This window comes from Equus caballus, chromosome X, assembly GCF_041296265.1.
Source record: "Equus caballus isolate H_3958 breed thoroughbred chromosome X, TB-T2T, whole genome shotgun sequence".
In the NCBI taxonomy this organism is placed as follows: Eukaryota; Metazoa; Chordata; class Mammalia; order Perissodactyla; family Equidae; genus Equus; species Equus caballus.
This window is the reverse complement of record NC_091715.1, coordinates 95,350,504-95,375,693: the sequence shown is the minus strand read 5'-3', so window position 1 is coordinate 95,375,693 and position 25,190 is coordinate 95,350,504. Positions and strand designations below refer to the sequence as shown.

Genomic DNA, 25,190 nt, shown 5'->3' with positions numbered 1-25,190 from the left:
ATTCAAGAAATAGCACGAGTTTCAATGGCTGAGGTATAGGGTATGTTCTGTGAGGTTCCCAAGAGAAAGGTTTGGAAAACAGAACTATAGTGACACAGCTTTAAAATTTGGAGGGATCCTTAGAATCCTAGTTCAAAACCACTCATTTTATGTAAATATGTTAAGACTAAAAGAACAGTAATTGACTCGGCCAATACTACCTTGCTGTTATGTGACTGAGCATAGCCTTGAACCCAGGTCTATTTGATGTTTAAACCAATAGTTTTATGTTATACTCCATTCTCTCTCCACTATACCTCACAGCCAGACTTTGGGTTGTGTGTAAGAGTCAGACAAAGGCATTTGGCCTTTTACCTGACATGTATGGGGAGTTGTGGAAAGATTTTGAGAAAGGAGTAAGAAATAGGATGTTTCAGAAATATTCATCTTATGGTTGGTAGAGGAAATAAGGAAGACCAAAGGAGAAACTTAGGTTTGGAAGGGAAGCTATGTTCAGCATGACTTGCTATCAAAAATACGTGTTATTAGAATTATACAGTAGGGAACCTGAAATATGGGACTAGAGATCAGGAGAATTGGTAGGTCTGGAGAAAGGGATCTGGGATTCATCCAAATGAAAGTGATAGAAAGTTCAAGACATGGAGTAAATGGCCTTTAAAAAGAAAAAATATGATAAGCCAGCCCTGGTGGTCTAGTGGTTAAGATTCAGCCTTCTTACCACTGTGACCCAGGTTCATTTCCTGTTCAGGGACCCACACCACCCATCTGTAGGTTGTCATACTGTGGGGGCTACATTGTTGCCGTGATACTGAAAGTTATGTCACTGGTATTTCAAATATTAACAGGGTGACCCATGGTGGACAGGTTTCAGTGGAGCTTCCAGACTAAGGTAGGGAAAAAGACCTGGGCATCCACTTCTGAAAAAATTGGCCGTGAAAACCCTATGAATAGCGGCAGAGCATTGTCTAATATAGCACCGGAAGGTGAGAGGATGGCACAAAAGACCAGGCAGGGTTCCGCTCTGCTGGACGCAGGGTCGCAAGGAGTCAGAATAGACTCCACGGCACTAACAACAAATGATAAATAAAAAGTAGAAAAGCCAAAGGCTCGAACCTTCAGTAGTAGTCACATTTTTGTGTGGGAGGAGGAAAGGAAATAGTGATGGAGACAGAGAGAGTGGTTGAGGGAGCGGAAAGAGGAGCAGTATAACTTGTCACACAAAGCCACATTTTAAGAAAGATGGACTTGGAGGACAGTGTTCTGTTGCAAGATAATGAAGGAAGATGAATATTAAGTAAAGGCAGCTGATGAGACATTCACAAATACTTTTAACAATCCTTCCATATTCACAGAGGAATACTCTAACCCAGGCAAAGGGAGAATACCTTTCCTCCTTTCTGCTTCAATGGGACTTCAGCCTGTTTAAGTAGAGAAGTGCTCAGCTGTCATGAGGGGCCACCAGCTACACAGGTTCCTAAGTATATCCAAAAACCTCTTAGGAAACTGTCATATCGCCAGTTCAGCGGCAGCTGCTGCGTGTTTCACACGGGGAAGTGTATGTTTCATTTTATCGCATTGACTGTGCCAGTCCCTATATAGAGGGCAATTGAATGATACGCTGCTATGAGATACTCAGACTTTCTGGATCGGATTTCTCTGACAGCTCTGCTACTCTTTACTCAGTGGATTGTCAGGATATAGGATTCATAATCTTCAAAGGCTCCCTTTGCTATTTCCCTCTTTCTTTCCTGTTCTACCATTTTGTTCTTTGTTTTTTTAATAAAAAGGTGAAGGCAGTCCTGGCATTTACACTGTAACTCACAGAAAGATTAAGAGAAGCCTTAATGTGATTATGACTAATCTTTTCATTTTATTTTATTTGGTTAGCATTAAGTTTTCTTCCCGCCCCTCTGAATTGTTATATTTTATATACCCCTTATGAAAACTTGATATTTATTAAAGATACATAATTATTATAACTATCTCATCTGGGTGAATGAAAATGCAACTTTTATAGGTCATACGCCTTGAAATTTTTTTTTGAAACGGGGTTTGTATGTGTATAAATTCCCACCAAATCATCTGCGCAGCAGTATTTGTAAAATTGCTCCCTAGAATGAGAGTATAGCTAATAGAGAAAAGAACAAAGTTGTGTGGCTTAGAATTACCACTTTTTTCAGAATTAGGAGTTAATTTTCTAATTTAAAAAACCCATTTAATTAACTACACAGTTTCAAAATAATTTTAGAGTCATTAAATCACATGCATACGTAGGTACATAACTGAGTCTGAATTTATTTTGTTTCCTTTTTCTCCCCAAAGCCCCCCAGTACATAGTTGTATATTCTTCGTTGTGGGTCCTTCTAGTTGTGGCACGTGGGATGCTGCCTCAACGTGGTTTGATGAGTAGTGCCATGTCTGCGCCCAGGATTCGAACCAACGAAACACTGGGCCGCCTTCAGCGGAGCGTGCGAACTTAACCACTCGGCCACAGGGCCAGCCCCAACTGAGTCTGAATTTTAAGACATCAGGATCTGGGCCAAGAAGTCCAGTTGGTTAATCAATGGCACTCATGAGGTTAAAGTTTCTGCCTCTATATTAGCTTCCGTCAGTGTTTTTAATCAAGGGGGCTTTTGCCCCACAAGGGACATTTGGCCATGTCCTTTGGAGACAATTTTGTTTGTCACAACTTGGGAGTGAGTGGGCAATACTACTGACGTCTAGTGGCTAGAGGCCGGAGATGCTGCTGAACATCTTCCACAACAAAGAATGATCCAGCCCAAAATGTCAATGGTGCCAAGCCTGAGAAACCTTGCGAGAAACCGTGCCTAAAGCCCTGCCCTTCCGCCAGAACACTTGTTCTTTCATTATAGCAAATCTTTTCACAAATATATGGTATAAATTACTATGAGGCCTGAAGATGTTAGTGCAAGCATCTCCTTGTAAATTTTTCCCACTAGAGGCAGGAGTGGGGTTGTGGGGAGGCCATGTGAGAAAACCTGGAACTTACATTGAGTTCCTACCATATACCGGACGCTGTATTAGGTGCTTTGCATGTATTATTTCACTTAATCCTCACACAGAAAGCTTAGGAGGTAGGCCCTTTGTACAGATGTTCAAAGTCAGGCTCAGAGAAGTAAGGATAACTTCCCAAGGTCGTACTGTGCATCAGCAGAATTGCAGTTGGCCGCACCCCAGTGAATATCCTTTTACTCAACTGCAAAGATGGTGCAGAGAACTTTAATATAGACAGTACAGCAGTGGGACAATATTCCTGTATGAAGGCCCTCTCATTATTATTCAGTAAAAGTACCGAAACGCTGAAAAAAATTTGCTTGCAAAACCTGATTCAAGAACCTATCAAATTCTGTCCCGTCTTTGACAAAAAATAAAGAGAGGCTGACAGTCTTGCCTTTATAATAGAAAATTCATTGTTCAGTGAAAATAAAGGTCTTTTCACAACACAGTTTGCTTCATCTTACTCGATGTGAGCAAATCAGATGATCTCTGTAGGGTTTTCCCAGTCTTAAGAGGGTATGGTCACCCAAGCTTTCTTTAGTCCCCCAGTTTCTCTTACTTAAATCCTAAATTGATATTTAATAAACAAGCATATAGTCAGGAGTAGGTAATAAAAGAGGGACAGAGGAAGAGACACAGAGACGGAAAGAGAAAATACATGTGTTTAAGAGTGTGCTTATAGCATACTTCAGTACCAAGGTATGGCTGTAATGGAAATGTTATAGTGAAAACTAATTTACTCTAATGGTTTTGAAATACGTTCAGAACCAATCTAAATGATAGCGCCGGTGTCATTCAAATTCCTGTATCCTGCTATCTTGGAGACTGATAACAAGAACACCAACAAAAACCTAGTGGGTGGGATAGTTTTTGTTATAATGTGTCTGGATACCCGGCATTAAATAAATATGTGCATGACAACAAATATGTCCTCATATTTGAAACCAGTCCTTTAGTTTGGAAATGTAGCAACACTGTTCTTAGGACAAATGTCTTATGAAATTGATTTGTCAACTGCTGTGTGGGAGCGTGAGCTTGTTCACAGCCCTGCCCTGAGCTGCCATGGGAAGGGGCCGTATTTCCTGCCTCTCTCAAGGCCTCCATTCACATCGCTAAGATTACTGATTGGTGAACAGAGATATTCTACTAGATCCATAATTTTATGATCCATACCGCGTCCTTAATATTTGAAACAAATTGTACAGCGTAACTAGAAAATGCTTCAATTGGAAGCCTCTCAGATTGAAAAGCAGAGTGGTTCAGGTGAGGGCCACATGTGCAGTAGAGCACAATTTCCTGTCTCTATAGTTGCAGAGGACAAAACAGAGATGTAGGGTGGTAGCGTTTCTCTATTTCTTTATAGGGGAACATCTGCAAAGAAGACTTTGGGGGTTATTTTTAGCAGCATATTCTTACACTAGGAATTTTAAGTCCATCAGGGATTCATAAATGAGAAGTTTTAATCCCTGGACTACTTTTAACCAAAATGCCCTAGGAAACAAAACACCCTTGGATGCGGAATGCGAGTAAGGCCAAAGAAAGGAACGTTCACGCGATGCTGGCATTCTGGTTCTTGAAATGACTTTTTCATCTAGCTTTAAATTCATGCCGTGATAAAGGGAAAATAAAAACAGCACTGAAACTGGAATGTAAGAGATTGCATGGAGACTGCCGTTTATATTTGAGTTAATCTAATTTAGAGTCAGAGAGGAAAAGCAACTCTTTTATCACTGAAATACCCTAAAGTCAAACAAAAAAATCAAATATTTGAGTTCCATTTTAAACACTGAGACAAAAAATATATAGATTCAAGAAATGTGGTATTTCACCGTTCTGTGAAGCACGGCACCAAACGCTTCTTTATAGCCATAAGGTTGGCCATTTATAAGGTGCAAATGCAGAGCCCATTAGGATCTTGTTTAAATCCTTTATGATCGCTCTTTCCATTTGCATCTAGTTTTACAGTTTTAAATCCACCATATATATGGGTGACTTGAAATGCAATAGAACTCCTTTAAATTTTATTGGAATGAGACTTTATTAAAGGTAGGCATTAGAACTCTGGTATTCTTCATACTGACCTCTAAAATTGAGGCAAGTTTTAGTTAGGGAAAGATGGAAAAAAATGACTCATCTCAAATATTTACATGATTAAAAGGAGATGATCACGAAATTCACTGATGCAAAATGCAGAAATGTCTTTGCATTTTGTATTAATGTCATCTCCTCCTACTTGCCAGTGTGTCTCTATTGCTCTCAAGAGAGCCATCTTTAAGGAAGGCTACACTGTGTCTGCAGAGTAATCTATAGCAGGCTGACAGCCTATTGAGGAAATCCTGCACAGTGAATATTTATGATACCTCTGATTATTTAAAAATGTATTGACTTTTAACTTTTATTATGATCTATGAAATGCAGGCTATGTACGTGCCTATGGATGGTGTGGACATATACATGTCCTTGTATATATGTCACTTAACTTAGAGATAGAAACAGAAAGTTCCATCTTTATTAAGAGTAATGTAGTAGATTGTTTCTTGAAGCTCACCCAGCAGTGTTTTTGTGGAGTGGAAATAATCATCCAAATGACTAAAACTCCCACAGAGTTGATGTAAGATATTTGTTATGCATTTGACAGGTTAATTATAAAGATGAGGATGATAATGGTAACTCAATTTGTCAATTTAAAATACAGGTATTAAACGAATAAAGAGCATATAATTAAAATTTGAAAAAATAGACAATTAATGACCTAATGATAATCAAAACAGGTAGGAAGTTAAGTGTTACACAGTACAAAATTATATCTGTAGATTGATTTTTGAATACTCTTTCTGATACTCAGCATTCAAGAATCTGCTCAAGCAAAAACAGGCACAAACAGAACTCATAAGGCCAAAATGCGTAATATGCCTGAGAACTCTTGGCTAATAAAGAAAATTGAGTGTGCAAAGGACTTGAACGTAAAGATGCAAATGCTGCTTTAAAAAGTAGCCTGGCACATAATCATACGTGACCATGAGGAAAACTTGAGTTGCTCATGGTACCATAAAAATATTAGAATATAGATATTTGCAAGTGTTCGTTTTTCCAGATGAGGCTATTCTCCAAAGTCTGAATTCCCACAGATCAAATTCACATCAAAGGAAATAAAGGTGTTTAAAGAAGCAGGTCGGCGGTCCCTCCGGCAGCATAATCCTGTGACAAAGAGTGCAGCAATTCCAGCAGCATCTGGACAGCTGCACAGAGTCCCAATCTGCCTAATGGTCTGTCAGCTCCCAGCGCTGCAAAGCTGTGCCACGTTTTGGCACACAGCTTTAGCAAGGCCCATCTAGACTGACTGCATGACCGCCAGGCCGCGTCTGTGCTTTTTGGGCTCAGGGAAATGGAATCTAAAGCTGCAGGAAAGAGGACGTGCCTTATTTGAAAAGAAGTATTTTCAACCAATTCTGTTTTTGACTAATTTGAGAACTTACCACATGATTGCCTTTGAGACCGAGAGTATTTCAGCATTCTTGTAGGGAGGCTGAACATTAAAGTATTCAGTGCTTTTCTCTTTATGGCTATAAGTGCACTGAGGCATAATTCTCCATGGTTTGACACCGATGTGTATTTTGTAATGATAATGGTCAATCTTTGCTAGGATAGAGGATGTTGTCTGAAATACTGATGAACCATCTTAATTGATGCTCTGGTAGATTGTCAAATAGGTTGTGGAGCAAAGGTAGGGGAGAAAGGAAGCCTAAATAGTATGAATCTAGATCCTGACAAAGAAATGTGTTTTTGAAAAACATCCTCTGTTTCGTTAGCATTACAACATCAAGAAGACCTTAATGCTGAAGGTACTTTGTTAAAATAGGTAAAATTGACAGAAATGTTTTATCAGTAGATTTTTGGTGTAGTTGTTGTATCCACAGTACCCAGGAAATGAACCTAAGAGGGCCACTTTTAGTAATAATCTATGTTCTTCCTAAGTTTAGGCAAGCACTGGAACATGTAAGGCCGAAAGCAACACTACGAAGCCCCAAAAAAGCGTAGTGAGCAATTCTAATAATTTAGACCCCTGATCGGCTTTCATCTGAATTATCTATAAATTGACCTCCTCTTTCTCCAAACCCTTGGCAGAAGAACTTGCAATAGGAATTATTAATAAATATATTTTGTTATAATATTCTAATGATAAGATATCTATTCAAGTATATATATATATATATACACACACACATACGTGTGTGTGTGTAATCATGCTTTAAAGGACCAACACTTGCAGCTGACCCTTTGAGGGTATGGAGATCGCTCCACTTCCAGATAGAGAGAATTTCAAATAAGAATAGTATTTCCTGCAATTAGGTAGGGGCCTCTTAGAATTATAGTCATAATTCTTCATTCCCTTTTCTCATTGTAAGCTGGCTTCCTGGTTTAGATGCTGAATATATTCTCAGGTATTTTACATCCATGCTTCATGGAAGATGCCGATTTAGAGGACAAGTGCTTGGAGTATGGGAATAGTGTTTTACCCTTGAGTATTCGTGTAACTTTATACTGATTATTAATGAGTGCTTAATATTTGTAGATAGAGTGATCAACATGTTTGAATATTTATGACCCCCCACCCACTAAGAACCAGATACTATGCTAGAAACTGGGGATAGATTGGTAAACGGATAAGAGCCCAGCTTTAATGAGTTTTATATTATAGAGTCGAGGGGGCCAGACAATAAATTAGTAACACTTTGTGATTAGTGAAATGAAGAAGGTAAAGTAGGGTGATGTGATAGACCATAGAAAGGTCTCTCTGAGTAGGTGATGCTTGAACTAAGACATCAATTTTCTAATTGATGGCATTCTTCTTACTTGCATTTTGATCTTGTCCATATAACTAGGTTTTTAAGTAACAATACATTTGCCTCTTTTTTTTCTTTAAATGTAACATTAATCGTGGTCTATAATTTTGCTTTAGGTTGAATAGGAAATAAGCAAATCTGGTCTTTCGGATGATTTGGGGAAGTTGCAAAACCACAAAAAAAGAAAAACGATCGCGTCGTTAAGGTAAGCAAACTTATATGAACTACATTTTTAAAAAATTCTTGGTTTAAGGTTTGGATGAAGGTTCATGGCAGGTCTTATTTTATTTGAACAAGTTTGCCACCGTTAATCACATCCCTACAATACTTGATGCATACCAATAAAATATATTTAATGATCTTTCTGAAGCTTCCATAGCCAGACAGTACTATATATCTCTTTCTAGAGCCCTGGAAAACTTTTTTTGACTTAGAATGTGCATCTAGCTTGCATTTGTTTCAGGAAGATGCTAAATTTTACATTAAAAGTGTATCTCCCAGTAAACTTAAAAATTCTCTTAAGTTCTAAAATGATAATATCATTTTCCTGATTAAGATCCAGCAATGGATCCTCACTGTCATTAGAATTAAATCTTAAATTCTTCCTCTGGTTTATAAGATTCTACAAGTTGTGGCACCTTCCTGCCTCTCTGGCCTCATGTTGTCCTCTCTCACTCATTCACTTTGTTAGAGCCACCTGGCCTGCTTTCTACCCCTTGAATGGGCTGAACTCTTTCCTGCTTCAATGTATTGGCACATGGTACTCTCAGGTCTCAGTGCAAATGTCACCTGTCACCTCTCTGTTAAGTTAGGTTCCCATAGTCACCTTCCAGCAAGTTGGCATATTTTGATTTCCTACTAATCTTTACTAGTATATGACATTATATCATACATCATTGTATATTTGTATATTGTTTGCCTTCTCTTTCTAGACGTAAGTAACCTGGTGTAGGAACCTTGTCTTTCTTATTGACACAGTACCCTTCGTACCCAGGACAGGGTCTTGCGTATACTGAGCACTCAACGAATGTTTCTTGGATGAATGCAAGGATGAGTAAGTTTGCTTGTTGCTTTGGATCAGTGTGTTACTACACCACCAAATTTTATCTGTCTTTGTCCTCAAAATGATAAGCCTTCATGCTTGCTTTTTCACTTTCAATTTCATGAAAATCTGCCATGAGAAATCAACTCCAGGCAACCCATAGGTCTGTAAACTTCCTTTATAAAACCAGAATTATATTGTGAAACATGTTTTAAGCTAGATCGTTCATTGTCCTGCAAGCATGGTGTCTTCATGAACATAGTTATACCAATTCAGGTGCTCTCTTGACTGGTTTTCCTATGAAAATGGCATTCTCAACAATAAGCATTTGCTTACTGTTTGGTTGCCTTGGTGGCATAAGTCAGCAAGCATTTGTGTGTTGAGTATCTTGGATCTGTGATTCAAAGGTGAATAAGAAATGCTCTTTACCCTTGAAGATCTCACAGTCTGATGTAAGTGAAATTAGTGCAAAATGACATTTCAGTAGTACAGTAGGGTAGGTTATCTGGTACCTTCCTCACTAGAATCCTCAAATATCGTGAATTCTTCTCAGCACTAGTGTGAAACTAGTACTACATTGTCTCTGGAGAAAGACTGGCTGATATTTAAAATTTCCCTCTGCCCCTTGCGAGCTGTGACCTTAGGCAAGTTGCTGAACTTCCATATGTTGTATTTTCCTCATCTGGACAATTGGGGATAAAAATAGTACCTATCTCATAGGATTGTGTGAGGTAATTTAATGAGATGATCCATGCAAAGCACTAAAATTGGCACAGTGCCTAACCCATAATGTGTTCTCAGTAAGTGATCACTATTATTATTATTGTCATTACTCTTTTGGAACTTCTGTCATCCAGGTGGTCTGATTCATTTGAATGGGAAGGAAGTTTCAAGAGTTAGGTTAAAAGACTTCAATATGGGGGCCGGCCTGGTGGCGCAGCAGTTAGCTGCGCACGTTCCGATTCGGCAGCCTGGGGTTTGCCGGTTCAGATCCTGGGTGTGGACATGGCTCCCGCTTGGCACACCATGCTGTGGTAGGCGTCCAGCATATAAAGTAGAGGAAGATGGGCATGGATGTTAGCTCAGGGCCAGCCTTCCTCAGCAAAAAGAGGAGCATTGGCAGCAGTTAGAGCTCATGGCTAATCTTCCTCAAAAAAAAAAAAAAGACTTCAATATGTTAATTAAGCTTGTAACACTACTAAACTGCCTTAGAGACAAGGTTAAATTTAATTCCATCAAGACAAACAACTTGGAAACAAAAAATAAAAAACAAATTCCTAAAAGCTAGTAAACAAATATCACTTCAATGTCCCTTCCTTCTTGATGTGACTTGATATTAAAGATGCTAAGGAAAACAGGACAGGCAAAAACATAAGGGCTAGGATCAGTGCCAGCTGGATCAGGTGTTGAGATGGAGGCAGAGCCTTAATTTGCCTGTATTTGTCAACCCTGTAGTTTGCCAACAGCTCTGTGAGGCAGGGATATGGAGGCAATAGTGGTGGGTCCTTTGTTTCTCTATTTACTTTAATACTATCCAATATATTTAAAAAACTTTTTTAAAAAAGGAGCTATATCAGAGTTTGATACAGAAGTTTGTAAAATACGTTTTAAAGATTTGTAAATATAGTTATTTTTATATTTTTTTATTTTATTTTATTTTTTATTTATTTTTTATGTTTTTCGTTTTTCTCCCAAAGCCCCCTGGTACATAGTTGTGTATTTTATTTTAGTTATGGGTCCTTCTAGTTGTGGCATGTGGGACGCCACCTCAGCATGGCTTGATGAGTGGTGCCATGTCTGTGCCCAGGATTCGAACCGGCGAAACCCTGGGCCGCAGAAGCAGAGCACGCGAACTTAACCACTCGGCCACAGGGCCAACCCCTATAGTTATTTATAAAGTTCTTTCTTTTTATTCAGCTTAGGGTGGGAGGTTGGGAGCAGAAATCTAAAATCCAGATAAAGATGGAATTGAGAGGAAGAAATGTTATTTATAGCTTTACTAGGGGGATGTGAGGGCATTTGGTATATTTTGATATGAGATCATTTTCATCATTCACCTATAGTCATAAATGGTTAAATGACCCTTACTTGATGAAATTGGCATTTGATGAAGTATTCTGATCAAAAAATATTTATACCAATTTCAAGTAGTAAAGTTCATAGATAGTTGTTCGATTAAGAAAATGCTTAGAGTGACTATCTTAGGAAGTTGCTATAGAAGACCACAACAGATAAAATAAAGCATCTAATCATTTAGCTTAGGAACTAGCACATAGTAATTACTCAGAAATTTTTAGCTAATATGGAAAAATATTATGATGGCATTCTTGCCTTTAAGGGAATTTTCTTAAAATGAAGGAGACAGAAAGACAGATATAGATACATAGAATTAATTTTTTCACTAAGCATTAATTAATATATGCCATGGTTTTTTATTTCTTTTTTTGAGGAAGATTAGCCCTGAGCTAACTACTGCCAGTCCTCTTTTTGCCAAGGAAGCCTGGCCCCGAACTAACATCCGTGCCCATCTTCCTCTACTTTATACATGGGACGCCTACCACAGCATGGCATGCCAAGCAGCGAACCCCGGGCTGCAGAGAAGTGGAACATGCACACTTAACCGCTGCGCCACTGGGCCGGCCCCTATGCCATGTTTAAATTACTGGCTGAGAGGAGAGGAAGTAAAGATAAATTTATAAAAACTAATACAATGGACAAAAAGCTCACAGTGTACTCTGTGATGGCTGAGAAACTAAGAAACAGTGATCAGGTTACATTCTTAGAGTTTTATCAGCTACATATAACTATACCTACTTTACACATGATGCAATTTAGGCTCAGAGGGGTGAAAGAGTGTAACGAATGTCACACAAGTAGTTAAGTGATGGAATCTGAATTTCAACTCAGATCTGTCTAAACCTAAACATGCTGCTCTTTCCATTCTACCTGGCTGCCTTAATGGCATAGAATGTGAAAACAGAAAATTAATATAATGCAGAACAAAATATTATAAGTATGATAAAATGTGTAAATCAAGTACTAGATTATGAGGATTCAGGTGAGGGTGAGATAAAAAAGGATAGTGAGTGTGTTGGGGCCACTTATTAATTTCACCCGCATTAATTGTACACTATGCCCTAAGCACTAAGCTAGGCACAAAACGCTACCCCAATCTACTATGCTCTAGATTTTAATATTGTATATCTAGTTTTGAATTGATTAAAAAGGTTTTGATGCGGGGATTTTTTGTGCATGTTTAAGCTTTATTAAAAGCAAAAGGAATGTAGTTTGAAGAAGAATGACTAACTGAGATTTTATATATATGTATTCTTTTCACAAAAATATACCAAGGAAGCAAGTTTTCGCATCTTGAGAACTACTGACTATTGGCTGTGGTCAGGGAGGTTAAATCTTAGATGTAGGAGAGAATGAACTGAGAATACCTTGAAGTCATCTTATTAGAAGTGTTTATTCTGTAAATAAGAAGCTCTGAAAAGAGAAATGGCCACCTTGTCAAAGGAGCATAAAAAGTAACACACCTCTGCGTTTGCCCTAAGCAAAGAAGACAGTCTTGAGTGGTGTAGAGACTCCCTCCAGAGGCCAGTGATAGAGACTTCTGTATGACAAAGTAATACACAAGAGGCTTATTAGTGTTCAAACATACAAATTTATGAACCTCACCAAAATCAAGGACATTGATTGACTGTTTAACATTCTTAAATGCTTGGCTAATCTCTGTGTACCACGTTCTTGGAACCGTAGCCCTGTTCTTTCTGACACATCGCTCAATCAACATAATTTATAGGACAAGAGCAGCAACCAGCAGCTGCTGGAGTTAGAGTGGCGGATATTTCAGATGGAAATCCTTAAGTACAGGTGACTTTTGAAATTTGGTCTCAAATTCAATTTGGGTTGAAACTTGCAAATCTCATTCAACAAAATCAAAAATGATCAAGTCTTTCACTTAACTGCAGTGTTTTGAGTGGCATGCTGAATTCCTCCCTGTTCACTTCCTAGCTACTTAGATTTTTATTTTCTTTCTAATGGATAATAGAGCCCTCTCTTGTTACATTTGTATTTTAACTCCTTGTCAATTCACAAATATACATAAAGAGAAGACTATTTTCTTATCAGCATCCCCCTGCCCCAGGAATCTTTTCATCATTGGAGAGAACTCTATTGTTTCTAATCGCGTTTTCCACAAAAACAAAACTACATCAGAAAATGTGAATTTCTAGAATTTCAATAGGGAAACAACATTTACTTCATTTGATTTTAAAAAATCTTTTGATATACACCATAGTATATTTGATATGAATAATAATTTTACTGTGATGATCTCTCTACTAACAGAACATATTGCATTAATGAAATTCCCTGAGCTATCATTTTTAGTGAGAATTATGAGGGAACAACTATTTTGTGGTATCTTATTGTATGATAATTCATCATTTAGAAAGTGGGCATAATGATTTTGATTATATATTTCCAATTTGTTAGTGATCACTATTATTTTTATTGAAAAGATATTATTACATTAACTAAAATGCCAAGTATTTTAAATTCACACGTTACTAACATAAAATGATACTTTTCATTATTGTACATTTTACAATTATGTATATTTTCTACATTGCTGTAATTATACTAAATACATTATTGCTTATTTTCTTCTTTTAACATTTTATCATGAATAGTGTTCAGTGTTTCCACAGTCTTTAAAAATTATTATAAATGTAATGCATGCTTAGTAGCTTGTAGTGCTGTTATGCCATAATTTATTAAGCTCTTTTCCTAAATTTAGTCATGTAGGTTGCATCATAATTTTTACTGATTTAAATAACACTATAAAGGATTTCGATGCCTCTCTTTTTGCTTTTAAGAATTCCTTCTCTTGTTTTGAGAAGAAACAACCGTAACTTTAGAAGTCTTTCATCTGTAGGAAATTATGTTCAAACACATTGAAAAACTACAAAACATCTGTTTGGCAAAATAGCAGACAATGCCACTCAAGAGTTTTCATTTTGTAACAAGTATCTCACTTTGTCCTTTTACCAGCACTCTTCCTTTTACCCTTGTTTGGAAGTAACTGAAATTATAGACTACACCATCTTATACAAATGCTTTCTATTTGAACCATTCAAAATTTATTTTTGGAGGCCAGCTCTGTGGCATAGTGGTTAAGTTCACGTGCTCCGCTTTGGCAGCCTGGGGTTCGCTGGTTTGGATCCTGGAGGCAGAACTATGCTCTGCTCATCAAGCCATGCTGTGACAGCATCCCACATAGAAGAACCAGAAGGACTTACAACTAGGAAATACAACTGTGTACTGGGCCTGCTTTGGGGAGAAAAAAAAAAAAGAGGAAGATTGGCAACAGATGTTAGCTCAGGGCCAATCTTCAAAAGAAAAAAAAAGACAAGTGATTTAAAAAAATATCTATTTTTTTGTTTCTTAAAGCAGAGTTCCTGTGTAAACATTAGGACATACTGCAGACTTCTGTGGCAGCTGTTGGTCTGCGTCAGTTGAAGTTGCCCACAAGAACTTATCAGCAGAGATAATACCTCACAGATTTACTTCCTTTGCACTCTGTAACAAGTGGACTTGATTCCTTTTTGTTGCCTCCTTTCTCTGCCTCCAAGTCCTCTTCTGATTCTTGTAGTTCATATTAATGTTCTGGTGTATGCTCCTCAGAAAAATGCACTCCCATCATCCAGATCATCTTCACTCATAGTACGTACCCTAAACCTCAGCCGTTCTAAACTAGTGCTGTTCTTGAATGTGCGCATTCCCACCTCCATACCTTGCTCATGACTATACACTTTACCATGAATCTCTCTCTTTTCTCCCTTTTTCTGCCCAACAGGTAATTCTTGGGGGAGATGGCATCCTCCATGAGGGGCTTTGCTTTCTTCTTTCTCTTTTTCATTTGTGTCATCAACTTAGACAACTGTCTATGCTCTTGTTTCAGACACAGGGGGCTCAAACTTCCAAGTCTTTTCTCTTTCTTCGTTTTCGTATTCCATTTTTTGCTTGTGGAGTGCCTCCTGATCGATTCTATGCAGATGTGAGAGCAAAGCAAATTCCATGGCATCTGGCCATGATGGACTGTTCAGTCTTAAGCTCCCTGAAATCATTTTGTATAAAGTCTATTTTTTAATCAGGGGTCCACAGTTAGCAGTTGCCATAACCGATCAATCACTGAGAGAGCAACATTTTCTTTGCCTTAAACAAACACTATCGGTGGTCCATTCCTTAAGGTCTGCTGGGTTATCCTGTGTATCACAGCATTATTCACATTAGACAAGATATAGAAACAACCCAAATGCCCATCAACAGATGAGTGGGTTAAAAAAATGTGTTACATATACACAATGGAATATTATTCAGCCATGAGAAAGGAGTATATCCTTTCATTTGTGACAACATGGATGGAATTTGAGCACATTATGTTAAATGAGATAAGTCAGACAGAGAAAGACAAGTACTGTATGATATCGCTTATATGTGGAGTCTAAAAAAGTTAAACCTGTAAAAAACAGAGAGTAAAATGGTGGTTACCAGGGGATGGGAGGGGGATAAAGTGATGGTGTTGAAGAGTGCAAACTTGTAACGAGTCCTAAATAAGCCATAGAGACCTAATGCACAGTACAATGAATATAGACAATAATATTGTACCATAATTATGTAATGTGATAAATATTGCTACATCGGCAATCATATTACAATATATAAATATATCAAAGTGACATGCAGGTACTTATTAAACTTAAACAATGTTACATGTCAAATTTAGTCAATAAAAAACAGCTGCCTCTATATGCCGTGCATTCCTGTAACATGGCTTCTGTGTGCTCCTTCTTTTTAGCAGAAAGAGTTATCTTCCAATATACTTGGCATGCTGAGAATTCTTGGGAATCTCCACGTTCAGGTCATAGATATCTTAGTTCACTTCAGCGGTGCACAGCAAATCTGTCAGTGCTTTGTAAGGAAGGCCATTCAGTGCCCTTAGGCACATATGGTTTTCCTTCTTGGTTTTCTTTGAGGCGTTCTTCATTAGGAATTCCAACTTGGGTGGTTTGTAAGTAAAGTGAGATCCCAAGGAAGGATCTTCGTACCACTTTTTCTCCCTGAGGCAAATTTCTTGAGCAAGTTCTTGTTGCTGTGGGATACAGAGAAGCCCAGTGTTGCAGCCTCCCAGCAGTGCCCAGAGCCCTGCTCGGGGGCCCCATGGCACTGCGGGTGGGTGCCCACATGGCTGCCTAGCATGCCGCTTCCTCACTGCCATGTCTGTGCTGCCTGGGCCAGGGCCCGGCTGCTGCAGGCATCTGTAGGCATGCGGGACAGGATGCGGGCGAGGAGCACACAGGACATGGAGTGGATGAAGCCTAGGTAGAAGAATTATTTCTTGAGAATAAAGCCCTAGGAGTGGAATTACTAAGTCAATTTTAACATAATTATGGCTCTTGCTGTAAAAGTTTTACCAATGAAATTAGCCAACAGAAATAAATTGCTACATCAGTTTCATTTCATTCTTGTCAAGATCCGGCATTGTTACTTTTCTAGCTGCTGCTACTTTAGTTTTTGTAGTTCACCCAATATAAATTTACTGAGCTTATTTTATATGCCAGGCCCTATGCTAGGTGCTGGGAATAGAAATATGAATGAGACTCTGTGTCTGTCCTAGAATAAGTTATGGTCTACTGAAAAAGACAGGTATGAAAATAAATTTACAAAAATTACTGTTATGAGAGTATGAAGAAAGTACTATGTGACCGCCATAGATAAAGCCATTAACCTCACTTATGGTAGGTAGAAAAGATTTCATACTAAGTAAACACTATTTGATTTGGGTCTTGAAGGTAGAATATGCCAGTAAAGAAGGGGATCTTCTTTAAATAGCCATCAGAAGGAGTACTAAATCAAAGGCGTATAGTTGCAAGAAATTATGTAACAGAGGTACAAGGCGCATACAGGAGAGTAGCTGTAGATGACTGAGACTGTAGAGATGATTTGAAGACTGATTGTGAAAGCCTGTGATACATTAGAGATTTCTTTCAATCTGTGGACAATGGAGAAACCACAAAGCTTTCATCAAGGATGTAAAGATGATACTATTTTATTAGAAAGACGGAATGTCCTCAATATGGAGGATGAGCCGGGGTGGAAAAAGTCTGGTTTAAGGAAGATGATGAGTGCTTCCAAATAAGTCAAAAATGAGGATTGAGAGACAAGACCAGATTAGAGATAGTGGTCATGTAGAATCAGAACGATTTTGTGATCTGTTGGATTTGGGGTTGGAAACAGATATGACTCCGGTTTCTGGCTTGGAAGCCTGAGAGAAGAGGGGGGCCATTAACTGAGACCAAGAATAGTGTAGGCAGGGGACTTACGATTCTAAATATGATCGAGTAGCTTGTAGCAGACTAATATTCCTTCTATAAAAAAATAGAAAACTGGATCCAATACAAAACCATCTGTTTAGAAGCACCAGAATGGTGCTGAGGCAACTTGAGGGAAGGGAAGGAACTTCAGAGAGGTAAGCAAACATTCTGTGAGACACTTTGTCCTCAGGGCGTTGTTCAAATCTTGCTGTAAAGAAAGAGGCTGAAAGTCTGAACAGAGGGCTACAGGTAAGAGGTGGAGAAGCTGAACGAAGTTTCAGGCAATCTTACAAGGTTGGAGAGAGAAAAATGAAGAGTGCAGGGATGCCAGGTCGTCCAGAACTTGAGGGCCGCAGAATCCTGAGAGAAGGGTGAGAATAGAGAAGTGAATCTGACACTCTAGGATTTCCTTTTGAGGTATTTGTTGAATTCTTTAACTGTGCAAGGTCAGAGGCTATGAAACTAAACGGAAAACCTCTGAAAAGCAGAATGAACATTTTGGTATTCTTAGAGAATTGAAGTGACCAAAAGTAATTCAGGGCTTGCTGAGGAGGAAGCACGCTAGTAAACGCTCCAGACTTTCACTTGGGACCCCCTCAATGACGATTCTCTAGGAATGGAAGTAAAACAGAGGTAGTCTAAACTTTACAAAAACCGCCACCCAATCTCAAGCCAGCTCAGTTCCTAATTTGATTAATGTGATTTACCTCCACTTTACCTGCCTACTGGTTTGTAATGTGTATATTATCTGGAAAAATAAAACAGGATCCAGAACATCTATAATTTTTTATTCATAATATCTGGCATTCAACCAAAAATTACTAGGTCTGCCAAGAAACAGGATGAAGAGAAAAAATGCTAGAAACAGATTCATGAATGTCTCCATTTTTAGAATTATCAGACATGGGCATGAAAACAATGTTGGTTAATATATTTAAGAATGTAGATGACAAGATGGAGACTTTTATCAGAGAAGAGGAATCATAAAAAGAATAAGATGGTCATTATAGATCCGAAAAATTCAACAATTAGAGCAAATAGATCTATTACAGATTAGATTCAATGGAATATAGAATTAATGAAACAGAAGACAGAGTCATGAAATATGCAGGCTGAAACAGCAAAAAAGATGAAACATTGAAATGAGCATAAGAGATGTATGGCACTGGGTGAAAATGACTAGTATATTTGCACTTGGAATCCTAGAAAGGAAAGAGAAAATAAATCAGAAGCAATATTTGAAGAAATAATGGCTAAGAATTCCAAAATCAACAGAAGATATCAAGACACTGATTTATAAGCTCTATGAACCCCAAGCAGATGAACTGGAAAGAAAACCACACTTAGACATATACCACAGTGAAATTGCTGAAAATAAGGGCAAAGAGAAAAACATTAAAACAGCCAGGAAAAAATTATCTTCAAATGAGAAATCATAATACTGACAAGTGACTTGAAATAATGGAAGCCAGAATACAGTAAAATGACATAATTAAAGTGTTAAAAGAAAATAATGGCCGACCTAGAATCCTATATTCAGCAAATATATCCTTAAAATATGAGGAAAAAGATGCATTTTTAGACAAACAAAAAGATCATTCATTTTCAAATTACTCTCACTATAAGAAATAGCAGAGGCTTCTTCCAGTAAAATGGAAACAATCCCAGATAAAAATATGGAATGCAGTTAAAAAAAGAAAAGAGGAATAGAAAGTATAAGTAGGTGGGTAAATATAGATGAATATCGATTGTAGAGAGTAATAATAATGTCACTTAAAAAAAATTCTTCATGCTGACGGGGAACTGAAACCCACTTCTCAGGGAGAAGCAGGAACTGGGCCTGGTGCTTTTGATAAGAGTTGTTTGTGAGCCTACTAAGGAGGGAAACTTGCAGATACGTCACTCAATGTGCTTCACGTTTTCTCCAGACAGCAGGGCAGCACATAATATTGGTCCTTTATTTTAGGCCTTATGCAACGGTGGACTTCTTGATGCCTTCATATCAATTTAAACTGTGGTGATAACTAAGACTTTGGGGAGTAGGATAAGTATCTCCCTGGGAAGTTAGGGAGGGAGGAAGAGGGCCGTAATGTAAGGTGGTCATCAAAAACTGAACTTGATGGCCAACAAAAGCAATTGAGGGCCATGTGTGGCGTTGGTGTAGGGAGTGCATGTCCCAGAGTTGGTAAATTTAGACTAATCAGTGCCTCTGGAAATAATAACACCCAGCTCGGGGTCCATTTGCAACTTTGTAACTTAATCAGGAGGCTTCGGGGAGGCAATTATGCCTCTCACTTTAACCAGGCTGCTGGTGCCTACAGGAGAGGTAGGAGTCCCACTGAAGCCCTTCTTCAAGAGCATAGCATTATGTGATCTGAAAATCGAAAGGAATGCCTTGGACATTATGAGTAATCCCTGGAATTTCGTAGGAAATAAGGAGTATCCTGATGAGATCTTGTATTATGGCCTCAGTATTTGTAGAGGCATGTGTTTGTTGCCTTGATTTATATTTTGGATATCTGTGAGGCAAGAAATTTCCAGATTTCTTTAGTCCAAACAGTTTGAAATAGATGTATCAGTTTCCTAGGGGTGCCATAACAAAGTGCCACAAACTGGTTGGCTTAAAATAACAGAAATTATTGTCTCACAGATCTGGATGCTGAAAGTCTGAAATCGGGGTGTCGACCGGGCTGCGGTGTCTCTGAAACCTCTGGGGGAGGATGGTCCCTTGCCTCTTCCAACTCTGATAGTTCCAGGCTTTCCTTGGCTTGTGGCAGCATTTACTCCAATCTCTGTCTGTGTCTTCACATTGCCTTCTCCCTGTGTCTCTGTGTCTTTACATGGCTGTCTTCTTGTAAGAACACCAGTCACATTGGATTAGAAGCCCACTTTACTCCACTAGGACTTCATCTTAACTAATGACATCTACAATGATCCTAGTTCCAAACAAAGTCACATTCTAAACTACTAGGGGTTAGGATGTCAACTTAGCTTTTCTAGAGGACACAATTCAACCCCTAACAGAGGGCAGCTCTTAGGCAATGGCCCAAAGGTTTGTAAAAATGTATAGATGGGTCCATTTGTTGGCAAGGGCTTCCAAGGATAAGATGACTGCTTGAAGTTCCGTCAAGTGTGCTAAGCCCTAGCTTCTGTCCTTTATCAGAAGCGTACTGGCTAAAAAGTAAAAACCAGCTCTTCTCCATTGGGCTCCATCATGTATAATGGTGGCCATGCCTTCTGTAAAGCGTATTGCTGCTCACTCAGTTGATCCCAAGGGGCTTTTCAGGTAACCAAGGAGTCTGGAAGAGGGGTTTACTCCTCTGGCACTATGGCAAGGGACTGAGGACAGGGGAGGCCACCCCCTTCTGCCTTTAGGATATTCTGGAGGGCCCAGATTTGGCTCCATCCTGTAGTAAGGAGGCCTCGATAGCCATGCCAAACTTGCAGGGTGCTGCCTCCACAACTCAAGATGTAATGGGTAGCTGAACGCGGAGGGTCACAGGATCAGGGTCTCTGAGATCTTCTTTATGCAGGAGAGCCAAGTAATCGTGTCCAGTAATCGCTGCTGTAATGATGTGCAGTGCAGGGCTGAAGAGAGCAGTTTCTTGCATCAGAAGCCCGGGGGCAACTTAGGAGGCAGAAGAGGAGGTTGCTAAAGCCTCTGCAGTGCCCTCTGAAGGCACTAATGGGAATGCATGTTATAGTGCCATTCCGACAGATTCTAAAGCCTTCTGTTGGAGGAAGTACTATTCGAGGTGGGATGATTTGCAAGTAGCACTATATGTGGGCTTAAGTAAAATTTGTAAATAAGGAATATATTGCCTCCAGATCCCAAAAAGGCCTAAAAGATAGTTGGCTTGTATTAATATTATAGGTGCCGAGATGGTCAATAAGCTGTTTCTTGATGGTGGCAGCCCTCGGTTTGCTGAATAATTTTCCGGAATTTGATGGATGGAGTCACTTGCTTCGATAATATTGTGTATAGGGGCCTTAATAGAGGTGGCCATAGAGTTAGGTTGCAGTAATCCACTGTGAGGTGCTGTTCGATCTTTCTAGATTTCTGAGCTGGACAAATTGGAATGTTAAATGGAAAAGCAATGAGGATTATCACTCCTTTGCTAATTAGATCTCTTTTTTTTAAATTTAATTTTTATATTTTTTTAAAGATTGGCACTTGAGCTAACAACTTGCCAATCTCTCTCTTCTTTTTTTTTGCTTTTTCTCCCCAAACCCCTCCCAGTGGATAGTTGTATACTTTTACTTGTGGGTCCTTCTAGTTGTGGCATGTGGGACACTGCCTCAGTGTGGCCTGTCGAGCGGTGCCCTGTCCATGCCCAGGATCCAAACCAGCGAAACCCTGGGCCACCAAAATGGAGCACGCAAACTTAACCACTCGACCATGGGCCCGGCCCCTAATTAGATCTTATATAAGTTTCAACCCTTGAGGGCCGTCTTATAATTGACTTTGGGCCATATGAAATGATGCGGGGTCGGTGAGCCGAGGAGTCGAAAGAAAGATTTCTTAGACTCTTAAGATCTGGCAGTAGTGCTCTTTTATTTAGAGAATAGTATAGAATAGCATGGGGACAGGACCCATGGGCAGTCAGAGCTTCTGCTGCCGCCGCTTCTGCTGCCCCCGCTGGCATGGGGACAGAACCCATGGGCAGGCAGAGCCGCTGCTGCTGCCCCCCCTGGCATGGGGACAGGACCCATGGGCAGGCAGAGCTGGTGCGTGGGGACAGGACCCACGGGCAGTCAGAGCTCCTGCTGCTGCCCCGAGTTGAGGGTTAGGGCTAAATTTAAGGCATAGGTATATGATTCATCTCTTTACAAGACAAAGAATATGTAAAAAAGTTAAAATGGTATCAGTGCAGGTGGGGTCTGGTCATTGGGTGATCCCATGACTTTTAGACAAGAATCAAATCGGATTAAGTAAAGGTCAGAAGCCACCACCCTAAATCAGTTACATGAGATTGCCAGACAGCAACCAACTTAAGTTCTTGCCTCTGGCATTGATTAAGAGCTTCCAGAGATAAGACCATCCCCCCTTCTTCCTGGCACAGAGAGGGAGGCATCTTTACAGATAGAGGTTTCCCTTAGAAATGTAAATGTTTCCCAACAAAGGGGCAAACAAATTCCACTCCTTGGAGCCTGAATCTCATCTGTAGTTTTAAAACTAACCAGCCTAAAAATCCTCATCATAAGCCATTTTAAAATTAAGCAGCCTAAAAATCCTCATCATTAACTATTTTAACCACAGGTGAGGTGTCAATTGGGGTCCCATTTTGTCAAGCAAATTTGTAGGTGCCAAAGATTTAATTTTAGTTTATTACTTAGTGGGTCAGAGTGTTCATGCCTACTCTGAGATAGTTTTAGGGCAATGGGTTTTATGACCATGGGACTTTAGGCAAGACAATAATTCTGATACTTAAGATGAAGCATACCTATTTGTCCCGTATTTTATATGCAGATACTCCCCTAAGGTTGTAGGGGATACCAGGTTTAAATTTAGTGGAATCCTCAAGTCTTACAGAATTGGAGCCCCAACTGATTAAGGTGGTGAAGGTTTGCCAATTAGTGCATTTCAGCAGATGTTAAAGTTAATTCAGAACGTATGTTAAAGTTAATTCAGAACGTATGTTTTAGAGGCACAAAAGCCACTCAGTGCTCTTTTATCATGTTTATGGATAAAGTATTTTAGTAAATTTTAGATTGCCAGTTGGGTAAAACTATGGATCTTTGTGATGCAAGGTCGGTGAGCCGAGGAGTCGAAAGAAAGATTTCTTGGACTCTCAAGGTCTGGCAGTAGTGCTCTTTTATTTATAGTGTGGAATAGCATGGGGACAGGACCCATGGGCAGTAAAGAGCTGCTGCTGCGTGGGGACAGGACCCACGGGCAGGAGGAGCTGCTGCTGCCACTGCCGCTGCAAACATGGCTTGAGAGTAGGGCTAAATTTAAGGCATAGGTATGTGAGTTATCTCTTTACAAGACAAAGGAAAGAATATGTAAAAAAGTTGGTAAAATGGTATCAGTGCAGGTGGGGTCTAGTTATTGGGTGGTCCTATAACTTTTAGATAAGAATCAAACTGGATTAAGTCAGGATGTCCTATGCTTCCTGGAGGATGTTGGGGCGGGGGGGGGGAGTCAGCTACATGAGGTTACCAGACAAGCACAATAAACAAGACTTAAGTCCTTGACGTCCTCATTAAGAGTTTCTAGAGATAAGGTCATACCCCTTCCGCCTGGTGCAGAGAGGGAGACACCCCCCACAGATGGAGACTTCCTTCACAAATGCAAATGTCTCTCATCAAAGGGCAAGCAAATTCCACTCCTCAGAGCCTCCTTCTCATCTGCAGTTTTTAACAGTAACCAGCCTAAAATAATCCTCATCATTTGTTTCAGATTTTTTGTTTCCTTCCACTGTGTCCAAGTTTCTTTCTTTTCTCTCTTTAGTTCTGTGATACAATAGGAAATGTATATTTGGTCTTTGTCTCTGGTTTCTGGCACATGGCTCCTAAAATCCTTGGACTCTCCAGAGGGATAAAAGGGTCTTTTGTATGCTAATGAGATGATTGCTGGTTGGGGGCTCCTAGATAGCTTCAGGATGGGAGCTGGTTGCCAGAAAGAACAAGACACGGTTATGGAGTTGGAAATTCGAACCCCATTTCATGACCTCAAGGAAGTGGAGAGGGGCTGGAGGTTAAGTTAATCATCAATGGCCAAATATTTAATCAATCATGCCTGCATAATAAAACCTCCATAAAAACCCATAATAGACAGGGTTTGGAGAGCTTCCAGGTTGGTGAACATATCAAGGTGACACGCCTGGGGAGGAATGGAAGCTCTGTGCCTCTTCCCTCATACCTTGTCCTATGCAGCTTTTCCATTTTGCTGTTTTTGAGTTGTACTCTTTGCAGTAAACAGGTAATAATAAGTAAAACGTTTTCCTGAATCTTGTGAGCCATTCTAGCAAAGTATTAAACCTCAGGAGGAGGTTGTGGGAACCTCTGATTTACATCTGGTTGGTCAGAAGTAGAGATGGCGACCTGAGACTTGCAACTGGCATCTGAAGCAGAAGTCTTGTGGGACTGAGGCCTTAACTTGTGGGGTCTGTGCTAACTCTGGGGAGTTAGTGTCAGAATTGAATTGAACTATAGGACAAACAGTTGATGTCAGAATTGGTTGGTGTGGGAAAAAATCCTCTCACATTTGGTGTCACAAGTATCGTGAAGTGAAAACAGTACCCTTTCCTCCCTTCCTTCCTCCCTCCCTCCCAGGTATGGGAGCCCAGTGGCCTGCCTCATAGGTGGCCACTTCTTTTTCCAGGGAGCACCGGTCAGTCTCTCCAGATTTGGGGTCCATATCAAGTAAGTTAATTTTGTCTCTGGCCTGGATGGGACCGTCAAACCCTGTGATTACGAGATTAGCCCTTGGGCCTGCTAGCAAGCAGTAATGCTAAGCAAAACTCAGGCACATTGTCTAGGGGGTTTGCACAGAGGGAGCAATTAAGTACCAAATGCTCCTTCATCTTTTCTTTTCTCATCGGTGCCTGGACTGTGGGCCACCATTGATGTACACCTCAATACCCTTGGGGATCAGGAGAGTGGGCGTGACAAGAGCAAGGTAAGCAGCACCACAGGAGACAGGCGAGGCTCCTACCCTAGTCTGAACGGTAATGACTATTAGTCAGCCAGGGTGCCATGCTTAATTCTCCCTCAGATAGTGGTCTTCTTTCTTTCTGAAAACCTCACAAAGTCTTATTACAGGCCCGTCCCAGGAGTGCACGATCACAAGTAATGTCTGTATGGCTGCCCCAAGCTGCCAGTGATGGTCACCAGGCTTAACATAGTGACCAGAGAGTTCTAAGCAGGACTCAAGCACCGACCAATTATGGCACTATGTCG

General features: G+C 39.8%; 1 long non-coding RNA gene across 5 annotated transcripts in view; it reads left to right on the top strand.

Moving 5' to 3' along the window:
• LOC138921947 (uncharacterized) overlaps positions 1-25,190 on the top strand; it is a 716,117-nt gene that overhangs the window by 579,004 nt on the left and 111,923 nt on the right. For all 5 annotated transcript variants that reach the window (XR_011434974.1, XR_011434973.1, XR_011434975.1 and 2 more), the window contains one exon: positions 7,979-8,067. This is a non-coding gene — a long non-coding RNA (uncharacterized lncRNA). The remainder of the gene's footprint in view (positions 1-7,978; positions 8,068-25,190) is intronic.